A 15,906-nucleotide genomic window follows, 5' to 3' on the forward strand; every position below is an offset into this window, starting at 1 on the left:
GGAAACTGAGAGAGAGAGAGAGAGAGAGAGGGGGGGGGGGGATTCTCAAAGAATGAAAGCAGAGAGCACCTACAAATATTGTTTTTCTGAATACTCAACCTCACTATACCTATTATCATGACTAACCCATGATCCCGTAATTTCAACAAGAAAATTATATTTGAAAGATTAATTTCATGAAACACCAGCAATGCTCTTCTATACCAAACTGTAAAGTACAGCACTTTTTGAGGTTGAAAGTGCTGATTTGTTTGAAAATAGATGAAACCTTCACAATCCTTCACTTCAGAATATCACAGCTATTCATCATTCATCTCCATCTGTCCTCTGTGGAAATCTTATTGTGCTTCCCACCTCTCTCTCTCTCTCTCTCTCTCTCTCTCTCTCTCTCTCTTTGACTGTCTCTCTCTTGTCAGTTTTAGATGATGGTCATAATTTGTTTATGGTGACGGTGGAGGCAGGGGTGTGGATTCTGTAACCTTATCATATCAAAGCAGCTTCCCGTTAGATTCCACAGATGCACAAATGTAATCTGCCTCTGTTTATGAAAGCCTCATATCTGGAGTAATATGCATAACACTTTATCAGTGTGTGGCGAGACTCTATCTCTCTGCTGAAAGTGTGTGTGAAAGGGGAGGGTGAGAGAGCAGGTTGTATTTGCTGAAATTGAATTGCTGTAATGGCCATTCATGTATTTGAGGATAGCAATAGGTGTTTGTGGATTTATATGCATATAGAGCGTGTATAAGAGAATAGGGAGGCTCAGAGATTACCTATTTTTGTATGTATTTTTTAGCACTTCCGGATGGTTCCATTGCGCCAAAGTCTATGGGTTTTTTGAATGGGTTTTTGGTAAATCGCCCGAAATATCTGTGGTAAACAAACCTCTAAATATTGTCGTGTTTTATTCTATGACATAAAAAAACACACCAATTATAACCCGCTTGTGATTTTTTAAAGCCTTATTGTGTCTTAAAAACGGTGGTTGCTAACAAGTTGCTAAAAGCGTCTACTTCCTTTTTTTTCTCAAATTAACCATGTACTGAATGAAATAAAATTGTATTGTAAATATCTTTGACTTGTATCCACACAAACATGAATTGTTTCTAAAGTAAGGTATTCATGAAATTGCATGTTATTCATCACGAGGGTGAGCCAGTTCAGGTTTGGGCTGGATTCAGTTTTAAATATGTAGTATTTAAAAAATAAGTATAAAAATAAGTTTGTAACGTGATTTTATTTTAATAAAAATAGTCATTTTATTTTCATTCTCTATATTATTATCTGTATTCTTTATTAATAAATTCATTTGTTTATTTATCTTTTTATACATTAGTATCTGTTTATTTATTTATTTTGTTGCGTGGGTGAAGCTGGGGGTGTTATTCTAACTCCTCGTGTGCTTGTATCCTTTTAATATTGTAAAAGTTCAATCAACAAATTTTACAAAAATCCCCATACAAACTGGGTCGGTTCAGCTCGCGGGGTTTTGGATTTTAGATTCGGCCTTAAAATCGGTAAGTGTTTTAAAGAATGATGGTGTAACTTTCCTCTTGGGTGTGTCCTTGATAAGACCCCGGTAGATTCCCTCATCTTAAATTGATGATGCTGTTTATTTTCTGTATTGTTTGACTTCTGTAGGAGCTGTAGCTGTAGGTTCTGTAGGCGCATAGCCGTGGACTCCTGGGGTCCGTCAAAATGTTATATATCTGAAAATTGCAGGTCTTCAGCTCTAACCGCTCTCACTCCAGAGTTTCCACAAGGCCAAGGCAAAACCCCTTTATACCTCTGAAGACTCAAGGAGGCCCGTATTGATGTTCAGCAGTGGACGCGTGCTATCATCTGTATTCATGCATCTCAAACACATTATCATGAATCCGAGCACATATCTGTTTGTATATGAATTTATCAGTGCGTGCTGGGAAACATAGATGTTGGATTTTTTATGAGATGGGAATTACTATGAGTTATGTATTTTTTTATTAATAATATAAAAGTATGATGTACCTCAGTGTAGCCTTAAATGGACAGTTCACCAAAAATTTAAATTCTCTCCAAACCATGTGTAAATTTCCTTGTTCCGCTGAACACAAAAAGATATTCAGAAGAATGTTTGTATCAAAACAGTTCTGTGGCACAATAGTAGGGTACAAGTCAATGGTGCCCCAAAACTGTTTAGTTTCCCATATTCTTCAAAATATCTTTTTTTGTGTGTTCAACAGAACAAATAATTTTATACAGTTTTGGAACAACTTGAGGGTGAGTAAATAATGAAAGAAATTTCATTTTTGGGTGAACTATCCCTTTAATCTTGTGAACGCTTTTACACGAAATTGTATGGCTTTTTAATGAATTAAACACTCCTGTGCAGGAACAACCTGCGTTAACAATGTTGTTACAATCGAGGCATTAAAAGTCTTTTAAATGCAAATCCGTATAGTTGTACACCTTTAATTTCCATGACAAAAACATGAGAGTTATGCCTGTGTGCTACAGTCTCATTTCTGATCAGTGGATTCTAGGGCATTACTTCTGTTGCTTGTTGCTAGGGTGTTATTGGCGGTTGCTAGGTGCCTGTCCCAAGTCAAAAGAGCCACCAAAACCTTGCAAATATCTATGGTCCAAAGAACTGAATACTTTAATACTACTGAATTGTTATTTTATGAATCCCAGCTATCACCTGTGTGAAATTGGAACTAACAACCTTTGGTACTGAGATATTTGGCATTAGGAAAGGAGTTTAACCCGCCAGGAGCAATGCATGATGAGCAGAAGGTTGTTTTCTCGGAGTGGAGGGTGTTAAAGTGTTTTCAGTCTCAAGTTAGTTTCATCTCCTCCTCATTCACACGCCGTTCAGGGTTCTCCTCAGGGAATCGGCACCACCAGTCACCCAGCCTGCTGTCATGCTGTCTGTTTCTCTCTCTCTCTCTTTATTCTCACTCTTCATCTGGCTTTTTGGACTCAATCTATTGCTCAAATGTGTATTTTTGGTCTTATTTTTTCATGCGTCAGAGTGTGTTGTAGTTGATTTGATTTTGGACTCTTATTAAATCAAAGTGGGTTTGCTTTAATGTGGATGATATGAAGATAATTTCTCTTTTTACCTCTCTCTTTCTCTTTTTCTCAAACTTACGCTGATGAACAGAAGAGGACCACTTTGACAGCTTCAGGTTTGATAGTATGACTTCTGTTTTGTACCGCCATGGCATTGGTTAGTTCTTTTACATCATGAAAAAATGCTGTACAAAAAATATACCGAACCGGTCAAAAGTTTGGAAACACTCTTTATTTCTTGAGATTTTTTCACCTATTTAGAATACTGTCACGATTTGCCGACTCTATAGGCGTGAAAATGACACGCTTGTATGAAGGTGGAGTACCAGCAGGGGGCAACAATTTCCTCGATGCCAACAACCGTAATGTTAACAATACCATAAATGTATTATATTCAGAGGTGGGTAGTAACGCGCTACATTTACTTCGTTACATTTACTTGAGTAACATTTTGGAAAATATGTACTTTTTAAGTAAAATTAAAAGTGTGTACTTTTACTCTTACTTGAGTAAATTTCTAATAGAAAATCTGTACTTTTACTTCGTTACATAACTTACATTGCGTGACGTTCCTTCGTTCCTTCATTTTAAAATATGCTTTTTAAAACGCGTTGTTTATTTCAAGGTTGTCGTCTCTTTTTACGGGCATTCCCGAGTGATCGATTCTTTTGAGTCGATTCTTTTGAAAGCATTAATTGAACAATGGGAAAAACCATTTGAATGGGCTAATGAATCAGTTCAAATGATTTGTTCAGTTCGCAGCACGATCTGAATCATCTGAAGCAGGATTACTCACTCCTCGTAGCGCGAAACTGAAGAACACGCAGAACACAAAGAGCGTTGGATGAAGTGGATATGGATATGAATCTATATCTATACAATCAAAACTGCAAATGTGTCATATTGTTTGCCAGCAATGATAAATGCCCGCCATATGCGCGCTCCCGCGCGACCTGTTCGTCAGACAGATTTCCTGCAGAAATATACATTTGACGAACAGAAGGAAGAAAACTTGTTGATGGGCGTGTGGTTCACTGTTTACTGTTTGTTTACAAGTAAGAGCGTTTCACAACACACACGTGACACAACACGAGAAAACATGAGCTTTGTTCAAAAATGTGTATTTCATTTAAGAGAGCACTGCAGATGTTCGAGATCATCTTAGGAAATGCTCTGAGTTTAGTTCATGCTTTAGTTTGACATGGTCTATTATTCTAAATAAGTTGTGTAAACTACATTGACATCAGGACTAGATGAAATTTACAGAAATGCTTGTCTCTTCTGTGTTTGTCTATTCTTTAGTCTCTCTAGTATATTGCAAAGATATCTGCTTATGATAATTAAAAATATTGATTAAAATGTAATATTAAAATATTGGCGTTAATATTAATTTAATGTAGAAGGCCTATATAATCAGATACAAAGTAACTAAGTAACTAGCTACTTGAGTAGTTTTTTCATTGCATACTTTTTTACTTTTACTCAAGTAATTTTTAAAATAGTGACTTTTACTTTTACTTGAGTAACAATTTCTCTAGTTACTTGTACTTTTACTTGAGTAAAGATTTTGGCTACTCTACCCACCTCTGATTACATTATATTGGGGTGTATTTGGTTTTATAATTTAACCAGACATCATATTTTGTGTACATTTATTGTTTCACATTTAAGGCATAGTTGAGCATGTAACCCTACCCCACTCCTCAACCTAAAAGTTTGTAACTTATGAATATAAAACACAACACATACCAGGCAGATATGACAGTTTATTCAAATAGTGCAATTATTCCAATCGTTTTGTATTCATTATTGTCTTTACTAAGAACCGGGCGCCTCTCACATTTATCACATGGCCTTGTTTGGATCAGTCTAGAGCGTGACAGTCTATACATGTGCCTGAATCAGTTGAGCTGTTCATTGAAATGTAATGGCTTTGATGCAGAATCATGTAGAGTCGGGCTGAAGCATGGCAACTATGTCATTTCTGTTACATTAATAAGACTGTGAATGACAGCATACAGTATGAGAGGAAAAGCACATGAAATTACATGAATAGACCCTTTTATATCATCATCATAAATGATGAGACCTTGACTACTCTACATATATTAAAGTGAAATTATTTCTGAGACTTGTTTTTGTATTTGATTGTTGTTTGTGTGTCCAGGCGAGGTTCATCTACAGCGAGGTTCAGCATGCATGCAGATGAAGCAGCGATGGTCTGATGCTGGCCAATCATATTCTCCACAGGCTGTACCCACAATGCAACACTGTAGCAGAAGCGAGAGCCTTCCTGCACCTCGGTACTTTTCCATTTTTCATGAAGAGGTATAATTTTTTTGTTCTTGCTGGTTTTCTTTCTCTACCTCTTTCCGACCAATTACAGCTCCCATTACCGTTTTTACTTACTCCAGAGTGAGAATTTCATTTCATTTTTTCCGGTTCTTTCACTCCGTGCCAGTGCGTTTATTTAAAGCTGAGCTCCTGAGAGGCGGGAGCTGAGCGTGGCTAATGGATCGGGGTAATAATTGGGTGATTAAGGCCAAAATATTCAAGAAAAGAACAGGAGGGATTTTTGGAAGTAGCTATCTTGTGGATGTGCCAAATTCTCCTTTCCCCTTCTCTCGCTCTCAAAACCCTTTCTTTCTTTGCTGGTCTCATACAACCCACAGGCAGGTGTAATAGAAGCAGGCGTTTTTCAAATTGCTTTAATTCGCCCATCTGTCAATGTGATTAATCTAAAGTACAGAATGATTGGGGAAAAGTACAGCAGCACATCTGAAGGGCAGAATCTGCATCAGTGAATCCATAGCAACGTACTTTCAGTCCACACGTTTCTAAACCCAGGGTCATGTAGGTTTGTGATTCTGTCTCTCAGTTTTTGACCTTTCTGTTAAATTGGTGGAATTGCGTGCAGCTAGCAGCCATCTCATAATGTTTAATGCCATGATTATATACTAACCCCTGGACGAAGAGGGACATTTTATTGGAGATGTTCTTCAGTCAAAATGTTCCATTCAGAAGTGATCAAACCTATGTCAAAATCTCTTTAAAAGCTTCTCCCTCCACAGTGAAGGCTATGGAGGGATGAAGTATGGGCAATGGTTTGCAACCGTTTTTATTATAGTTTATCAAAACTGTAAAAACATACCTGAAATCGAAATCAAATAAAGTATCAACCTAAATATTGTTTGAAAATGTAAATTAATTTCCTTATCAAGTAGTTATAGGACGTTTAAGTTGAGGCTCAAAAATGATTAACTGAAAATACATAAATAAAAAGTAAACTAAATGAAAATAAACAATTATGTCATAAAACGACAAAAGCACATAACAAACGTGCTAAAATTAAGAAAGCTAAAAATATGAAAAATATAAGCTAATTAAAATATAAATAAGTGCTGGTACCATAGGCTAGTTGCACAAGATGGCACCGGTGAGCTTTTACGACGAGTCCCCAGACTAATTTTCGGTCATATAACACTATTGCGAGTTGTTTTGGCTTAACGAAGTACTCAGCAATGCAAAGAGGATCTGTCTTATCGCTTATGTATTACTTTTGTCTTTTTTGTATTGCTGCGCTCCTGCTATGTCCATGCAAGGCTGCATGGACGGGCAGAGAGTTTGCCCAGAACAGTTTCATTCCGGCAAACTACATATATGCTATCGTTAAATAATTGACGACAGTGGTCCCGACAGAAATGCACAGTATCTCTCCTCATCCATGTTTGATAATTAATATTCATGAGGTGCAGAACTTCCATCCAATGAGTTTGCTATGTGGAAGGAGCTGTCAAGGGCGATGTCGCAGAACTAGAAAGCGCCAAATAATGTTGTTGCACCTATTAAGGACAAAAACTCTTATTAACAAAAATAACCGAAAATATATATCACGTGATTTATGCACAACTTGTGAGTGAAATACGGTAAAATGCTGCTGCATCCGACGCTCTCGTGCAGAAACTCCAAATACGCACTGCAGAAGAAGACCATAACACATAGTTCTAGGAAATGCCTAAGGACATGTTTTTATCACTGTTCCTCAAGCCTCCTGAGGTATTTTCATGATAATAAAATATATTTATAATGATCATGTTTGATGGGTGTTACTTTTGTAAATGCACATTATAAGCAACTCAAACTCGCACTGCTTTTAGATCGAGCAGCATTTCCTACTGATCCCAGAGCCGTGCTTCACGGACAAGCTACGTATCAATAAAATAAACGATGCCTTGCATTATCGCAGCCAGCTCGGTTTCAGCAGGATTTAGTGGTAACCGCGGTTAACCGGGCACATGTCTAATACATACTACCGTGTGGCAACACGTCACGTTTGATTAGGACATGGTGTTATGGTCATTAGTTTTGTTTTATAAAAACAATTTTTACATCATACGTGTTGACATATTTACTGGTTACAAAAACAACCAAAAGCCAGAGGTTTAAAAGATAGACAATATTTATAATATAATCATAAATATGATCATTAAAACAAGACTATCAGGGGGTTTCACATCTTATTTGCTTACAGGACCAGAACACATTTGCACATGCGGCTGTATCTTGCATCTATATCTTGATGTTTGTTTATCTTACCCCCTTGGCAAATAATTTTATCTTATTTTAAGGATACGTCCATCCAGTTTAGAGAGGTTTTTCTTTTAAACCGGATGAAAATTGCCATGGGATAAGAAAAAAACATTTTAATTCACATATCAGCTTTATTCTCTATACATCATGTTATCGCACACGATTTTGCTTCTCAAGTAAATTCATCATGTTTTGAAGATGTTTAGATATGAAAAAAGAAAAGAAATCAGATTTCAAATCACACATTTAGCTGTATTTATTTGCTGTTCAGATTGCAAAGAACACAAATGGATTTAATGTAAGTGCTGTCTCTCTGCGCAAAAGTCTTGTCTAAACATTTTGTTCTGCACTTTTTGGCATCGTCTGGAGAATCTGCACGTTCTCTCTCTCCTTGTTTCCTCGTGGATGTTTGCGTGGGATATATCAGGGATGCCAGACCCGGGCTGGTCCATTGATGAGGGACGACTGAGCTTTGATTATCGCCCGGACAAATGGATCCAGGTGAGCTTCCATCTCCTGTGATTTGTCCCTCTCCACACAGATGTTGTTCCTTTGTGTTTGCTTCTGTGCAAATGATGTCGTTTGATGTCTGAAGTTCACCGTTTCGGGGTCATCCCTCTTTATGTAGCTTCGTATTTGTAGTCTTCTCAGCGGCTGTCTCGCGTCCAAATACCCTGCTGGCTCTGATGTGTCCGCGCGTGTATCAGCGCGGGTATTTCAGTCCAGGTTTTTGCATGGCTGTGCCTTTTAAAATGACAATGGGAAGACTAGTGATTGAGTTTGCTGCATGAGTTCAGGGTGTAATCTGACTCGGATATCTGGCTCGCCATGTTTAGATAGCAGCCTCTTTTTTCGGTGGGATCTCTATTTCATTTCCACTTTGTCCATCTTTCATTCATCCTTTGGCAGCATTTTGAAGGCCATTAAAAGGTTTGTGTATTGATATTCCTCTCTCTGCCTAGCTATTATAATAAGCCTTGGCGTTTATGCAAGTGTGTGTTTGTTCCCTCTCTCTCATGCACATACACACACGTCTCTCTCTCTCTCTCTCTCTGTCTCTCTCTGTCTCTCTCTCTCTCTCTCTCTCTCTCTCTCTCTCTCTCTCTCTCTCTCTCTCTCTCTGCAAGCCTATTCAATATGACTTCCAAAAGTCGAATGACTTTCAAGTCTTGCATAGGAAATCAAAGATTTCATGCTTGGTGCCGAACCAGAACGCAACGCTGGAAAATAATTGAAAACAAGTGAAACAAATCATATTTAATCATATAAAAAAGCCTTGCAAATTGTATTGCGTTTTAGCTGAGCACAGAATATTAACTGTCTCCGTGGTTTACCATCTTAAAGGAATAGTTCACCTATCTCATTGTAGCTTCCAAATCTCATTTGTATTGCATTTATTTAGATTTGGAGCATCGAGTTGCCAATAACACCACGCCATTGGTCTTGTCCATGCATGACAAAAAACTACTTGAAGGCAACAACAGGAGACTAAATAATATAAATAGGCCTATATTTGCACAAAGTTATCTGGAAACTTCAGCAAAATATAAAGCACACGAGTTGCATTTACTTATTTTGATGAAAAGTATATAATGATGACAGAATTACATTTTTGGGTGAAACATTTCTTTAATATCTCAGCAAGCTTAAGTAACCCTGTGTCTACAAATCCCTCAAAAACTATAAACACGCAAACTGCACTTCTCTTGGCCTGTAACTCTCTTTATCACAAGGAGATGTTCAAAAGGGTAAACTCTCTACTAATTTACTTGTGAATTCTCGCTCTGTTCTTCTTCTCTATGTCACTTGCAGCGTTCAGGCTTCTCAGCTGCGCCGTGTGCTGTGACGGAGGTCGGCTGAGCGTGGCTCGCTCGTGAAATTAAAGTGTCCACTCTCCGAATCGATAATGCAGATGATGAACAGAGCGGAGAGAAACGGGAAGAGAAGATATCTACCGGCCGTAATGAAACCTCCCCAAACCTAATGAAACCATTAAAGATTTCCAGAAAGAGAGCAGATGTTCTCTCTCTCGCACTGTATTCGCTGATGAATACATTAATGCGCAGAATCAATAGTTTTATTAATGATGCCGTTTGATTTGTGGGCCGGAGAGGAGAGCGAGAGCTCAGTCATACTTCCTGGAGTAGAGAAATGGAATTGGAGATGAATGAATTACCGAAGAGCTGATTAGATCAGGAGGTGACTGAGTTTCTGTTTGCCGGTGGCAGTTTGAATGTTTGCTTTCTTCCTATTGGGTGGAGAGGTCAGATTAGATGGAAAGATATTATAAGTGTGTGTGCGTGTGCGTGTGTGTGCGTGTGCATGCGCGTGTGTGTGTGTGTGCGTGCGCGCGCGTGCGTGCGTGCGTACGTGCGTGCGTGTGTGTGTGTGTGTGTGTGTGTGTGTGCGTGTGTGTGTGTGCGTGTGTGTGTGTGTGTTTGTGTGTGTGCGTGTGTGTGTGTGTTGGAATATTTAAATTGAAAGTTCACCCAAAAATGGAAATTCTGTCATTATTTGCTCACCCTCTTGTCAGTTCAAACCTGTTTAAGTTCCTTTCTTCTGCAGAACACAAAAGAAGATATTTTGAAGAATGTTGTAATTGAACAGCGATGGCACTTATTCACTTCTGCTGTACAGTACAGACACAAAACCAATGCAAGTCAATGGGTGCCATCGCTGTTCGGTTACCAACATTCTTCAAAATATCTTATTTTGTGTTCTGCAGAAGAAAGGAACTTAAACAGGTCTAAAATGACAAGAGGGTGATCAAATGATGAAGGAAATTTACATGATTCCATGACTTCATTTCTTTAGTTTTTTTTTTGCTTTTATTTGACAGACAGTTGTAGAGAGGACAGGAAGCGAAGTGGACAAGAGAGAGGTGGTAGGGTCAGGAAAGGACCACGAGGTGGGATTCGAACTCGGGTCGGCCGGGACGCACCGGCAGTGTTGGGTGTAACTAGTTACTAAGTAATTAGTTACTGTAATTTAATTACTTTTCCCTTGAGAAAGTAAAGTAAGGGATTACTCTTATTTTTCTGTAATTTAATTACAGTTACTTCTGATGTAATTAAACTAAATACTTTGTGTAATATATGTGTGTGCAATAGTGGAATTGACATCAAAATTCAGAGTCTAACTTTAAAATCTGTGCTTTAATGTATAATTCTCACATTTGTAATACTTTGGTCAGTTAATAAGATTACTTTATGTAGTTTAATATTATTTATTTGAATGAATTAAAAGAGCCGTTTCATGTCTATCCCTATAACTAATCAAGGTTGATATAGGATATAGAAAGTAATTAGTAATAAGTAACTAAATACTTTTTGGAGAGAGTAATTTTTACAGTAATCTAATTACACTATTGAATATGTAATTAGTAACTAGTAATTAATTACTTTTTGAGAGTAACTTACCCAACACTGCGCACCGGCACCATATGTCGGAGCACGAACCACTCGACCACCTGGCTCCAACTTCATTTCTTTAGTTTAACATGAATGATTAATTTTGTCTCAAAATGCATCTTTATCTTTTTTAACTTGCATGTGACAGCTAGTCACCCCCAGACATCAGACATGAGATTGCATGTTATTATCGTACGCCTGTTGTCATGGGTACGCAATATATTGATCCCTAATTAAGCTTAAAATATTAATTGTTTTCCCTTACAAACTTATATTTTCGCTTTAGAAGAAATATTAACACACTAAAGTAATTTCGATTACTTCCATGATGGATGGATGTGCTTTTTTGAGCTTTGCCATGTTGACTCCCATCTTAGATGATGACATGAGAGTATTTAAATGATTATTTTTGCATATACAATTATGTAATTGTGTTCAACTGAAGAAACATCAGATACGTACATCATATTTCAACTACTATTCCTTTAGGAACACTTTACTCAAAATGAAAATTCTGTCACCATTCCCTCACGCTGTTCCAAACCTCTATAACTTTTCTTCTTTGATCTGTGTAATTTGAAAATGGTCCATATTTTCTTTCTGACACTCTCGAGTGCTTTAAAATTGGTCTTGATGTATTGTCATTGATGTATTGTACTGAATCCTTCCAACTGGATATTCATTAACTCCCATCCACCTCTATTGAATAGACACAAAACCAACGCAGGTCAATAAGTACCGCTGTTCGGTTACCAACATTCTTTAAAATATCTTCTTTTGTGTTCTGCAGAAGAAAAAGTCAAACAGGTTAACAATGACATAAGGGTGAGTAAATGATGACAAAATTGTCATTTCTGGGTAAACTGTCCCATTAAGAACATCCAATACTGTTTGAATATCTAGTGGCTGACATGTAAACCATAGCAATGTTATTTTGTTGGTTTTGTGCCTTTTTTAAAAATAGAACCATTCAACCAACATACGACTGGAACCACTTTATATTAGTAACATACCTGTTCTTGTGAGGACACCATTTCTAAAAGTGTGTATAGTACAACAAAAAATTATGCATTTTGTTTTAAATGACACATACTCGCTGTTTAAAAATGCAGAAGTGGTTTCATCTGTGTCTGTTTGTGTGTGTCAGAGATCTCTCTTGTGTTCTCTGCGAGAAATGATGGCAAATGGGAAATGATGGTCATGATGGGAAATAAACCCATTGTCTATAATTACCAGTAAGTGGCACTAGAAAACAGATTAATATCCTTCTGTCCTATCTGGCTAAAAAGCTCTCCACCGCCCTTATTTGTTTATTTGTTTAATTCATATCCTGGTGCTGGGCTCCATGCGGCTGTTGATTTGATTAATTTGCTTAAGCAAATGAACTCGAATTATCGAATACTTCTCGGTTACCCCCACCCCTCGCGTCAACCTCCCACCCCGATGCCCGTCTCTATCTCGAGAGGAACAATTAAAGCTCATAATGCGTAATTGTGATGGAAAGTCTGTCTGATTTCTGCTTCCTCATTAGAGAACATCAGGGTTTTAGTTGGGCCTCCGGTGGATGAATTATGTATCGATATACTTTTATTCCTTTTCCTGTGGTCTGAGAAAGAAAACGTGGGAGAGGTGGATATGATGATAGAGAAGCAGATCTCTCTCTCACTCTCGTCACACTGAACAACACTTATTGTGTGAGATAGCGTGGGTGCAATATTTGCCGTAATTAAGTCTATGGTTTGGGCGTGTGCGGCATGCGCTCACCGTTCCCTGTTTATTGGGTTAAACGGTAGATTTCATGAAATTTGAATTATAGTAAATGAGAGAACAGGGTGCACTATACTGGAGACTCGTATGCCATTCTTAGAATACTGAATGTATGCCGTCAGACACAGTACATATTGACTGCAGGAAGTTAAGCCATTGCCAACATTAGTTATATAACTGATGCTATGAATCAAGATCAATTGTGGCAGTCATGCTAGTTTGACTACAGGAGGCTTTTGACCTGTACAAGACCAAAGCCTCCGCTTTCTGAATGTGTACATTGATTTAAGTCTCTGATGCTGTAATATATAGTAAATATTCTTAATATCATGCTGTTTTCTTTAAAAACCTCTTGGATCCAGCTGCATGTTGCAGCAGGTGCCTGTTTCTCAGTAGTCCCTCTACTGGACAGTGGTTGAATTACACAGCAGTTAGAACAGCAGAGAGGTTCGGTCAGAGCTGGATGGGTTCTAAAAGCTCAGAGAAAATGTGTTTGAAGAGATTGTTCATTGTGAAGATTCATCTTCATTGTGCATTGTGAACAAAACAGTACTATTTTTTATATTTCCCATCATCGTCTGATCACTTGTCTTTTTTGTTCTTTGTTTGCATTTTTGTATTATAAATATGTGATATTTGTATATTTTCTAAGGTGTTCTACACTCTTAAAAAAACGAAGGCTCTAAAATTGTTCTTTACAGCAATGCGATAGAAAAACCTTTTTTGGGTTCTTCAAAGATTTTTGTAAGCCAACACTTTTTTTAAAATAAACATTTTTATAGACGGTTTCAGCAGCAACAACATAAACTATGTGGCCCAAACTAAACTTCTGGTTGACATCTGCAAAGAATCAATAACTATTGAGTACAATTAATATACAATTGAATATAAATAAAATATATATATATATATTATATTATAACCGAACACTGACTGGAAGTTAAAGGGATTCAAAATAAAGATTATGTCGTTGTTGGAAACCTGTATACATTTCTTTGTTTGATTGAACACAAAGAAAGATGTTTAGAAGAATGTTATCAACTGAGATTTCTGAGGCATCATTAATTACCATAGTAGAAAAAAAAGTATTATTTTTTGTTCTGTTGAATACAAAAAAAGATAATTTGAAGAATTTAGGAAAGCAAACAGCTCTGGGGCACCTTTGACTACCATTTTTATTTTTTCTACTATGGTAGTCAATGGTGCCTCAGAAATGTCCTTTGCTAACATTCTTCCAAATATCTTTCTTTGTGTTTAACAGAACAAAGAAATGTATACAGGTTTGGAACAACTTGAGATTGAGTAAATGATGACAGAATTTTCATTTTTGGGTGAAGTATCCCTTTAACTTTGGGCCAGCGCAAGCATCAGATGAAACCGTCTATAGTCTAAAGGACCTTTTTCCACTACAAAGGACCTTTTGTGCAACCGAATAATTCTTTGGACATTAAGGTTCTTTATGGAACCATACAGCTAAAAATGGTTCTTCTGTCATCGATTAGCACCTCAGTGATAGGGATGAATTGGTCAGTTTGAACACTGCATTTTCTTTATTTTGTTTCTATCGATCCTTCTACATCATTATCATGATATAGTGTTGTTCGCCATCATTCCTTCGCTCATCACCAACTTTCTCAGCAGTTGTTTTACAGGCATTGACTAAACTGGAAAAGTTTGCCATATAAAAGTCAGGAAAGTCTAAAACTCATAATATTGACTGCATTAGACTTAATGGTGTGTGGCCGTGTTTGGATGTTGACCTGTCTGACCTCTGGGAGTTGGCCGGTCCCTTTAGAGATGGCACGGGAGCTTATCGTTTATTGATTCATCTATTTATGTTCCTCCTCTGCTCATAAACACAAACACAGACTCAACCTCTGCTGCATTTCAATACGCTATTACAAATTTAAATAGGGCGTATGGTTTGCTAATGTTAAAGTTCACTCAAACGCATCCAGATTATACAAAGTCTGTGTTGACATTGTCGGATTTACTTCACTATTTACTATGATTTATTTAATCATGGTGCTGCAAAAACGTTTTTTAGTTGATGTAACTACAACATTTGCTAAGGAAAAACATATATGTTACTTATGTAAAAAAAGTAGCTGGTGGACTTTGGACATGGGTTCAAATCCTGAAGAACACATAAAATATATCGGTGCATCTCTACTTCAAACCTGTACAATTGCACGTTTTGCTAAAGCAAATAGCTTCATTTTAAAATTACAGGCAGTATTTTAGAAAGCATGAGGAAAAATCATATATCCTTTAGAGTAAATGAACTGCTAAATGAGAGCCGATACCCATTGCAAAGACGGATTGCAGTCTGATTTCAGCTTGTTTCACAAACAAGTCAGACTCCCAGACTAACACATGGTTCTACATCATTTATGAATCTTAAAGTCTTACTTTCTACTTCTGTGGCTCAAAGGCACAGGTGTATAACAGCTTCAAGCACTGTTCACTGTGGAATATTTATCTGAAGACTGTAATGATTCTCATTCTGACGGCCTTCAAGTACGAAAAACATTGAGTTTCCAAAAGGAGTTTGTGATTTCTGCCTCCTGTTGGTCCCTAAGCATTAACATATAAACCTCATCTTTTCAGCAAAGAAAACCTTTTTTAAAGATTTTATTTCTGCTGTTGTTGTTATTGGATATATTTTGAATACCTCCCAATTTTTGACCTTTGCATTTCATGACGCTTATCTGAGTTTTCCAGTTTTGGCCTTCTGTTTGCCAGACCAGAAACATTTTTAAGGTCTGTGTCAGTTTTCCCCAACATTTCTTCATCATTTTTCTTTGTGTAAATCATATTATAAGGAAACGTGAGCTCAAATTCTTGTCACATTCGGTGAACTATCATAAATTAACTAGCATACTGAACAAAGGCGTCAGACGTGCAGACTGCAGCGTATTTCGACCATCCTCACAGATTGGCTTTGTAAGGCGGTGTAAGTGAGCCGGCACCGAGTGCGGCGCTGGTCCGATGCTCTCCCTTCACAGTATATCATTCCATTGTCTTGATTTGGTCTATTAAGGTGAGAAAACATTTATGTAATGAGTTTCAAGAATTAAAAAAC

General features: G+C 37.4%; 1 long non-coding RNA gene across 1 annotated transcript in view; it reads left to right on the plus strand.

Annotated features, from left to right (window-relative positions):
- The first annotated feature begins 8,016 nt into the window (after nt 1-8,016).
- Nucleotides 8,017-15,906, plus strand: part of LOC130545853 (uncharacterized) — a 66,504-nt gene continuing 58,614 nt past the window's right edge. Inside the window, exon 1 of the long non-coding RNA XR_008961721.1 lies at nt 8,017-8,145. This is a non-coding gene — a long non-coding RNA (uncharacterized LOC130545853). The remainder of the gene's footprint in view (nt 8,146-15,906) is intronic.

The sequence above is a fragment of the Triplophysa rosa genome, linkage group LG22, assembly GCF_024868665.1.
Source record: "Triplophysa rosa linkage group LG22, Trosa_1v2, whole genome shotgun sequence".
Classification (NCBI taxonomy): Eukaryota; Metazoa; Chordata; class Actinopteri; order Cypriniformes; family Nemacheilidae; genus Triplophysa; species Triplophysa rosa.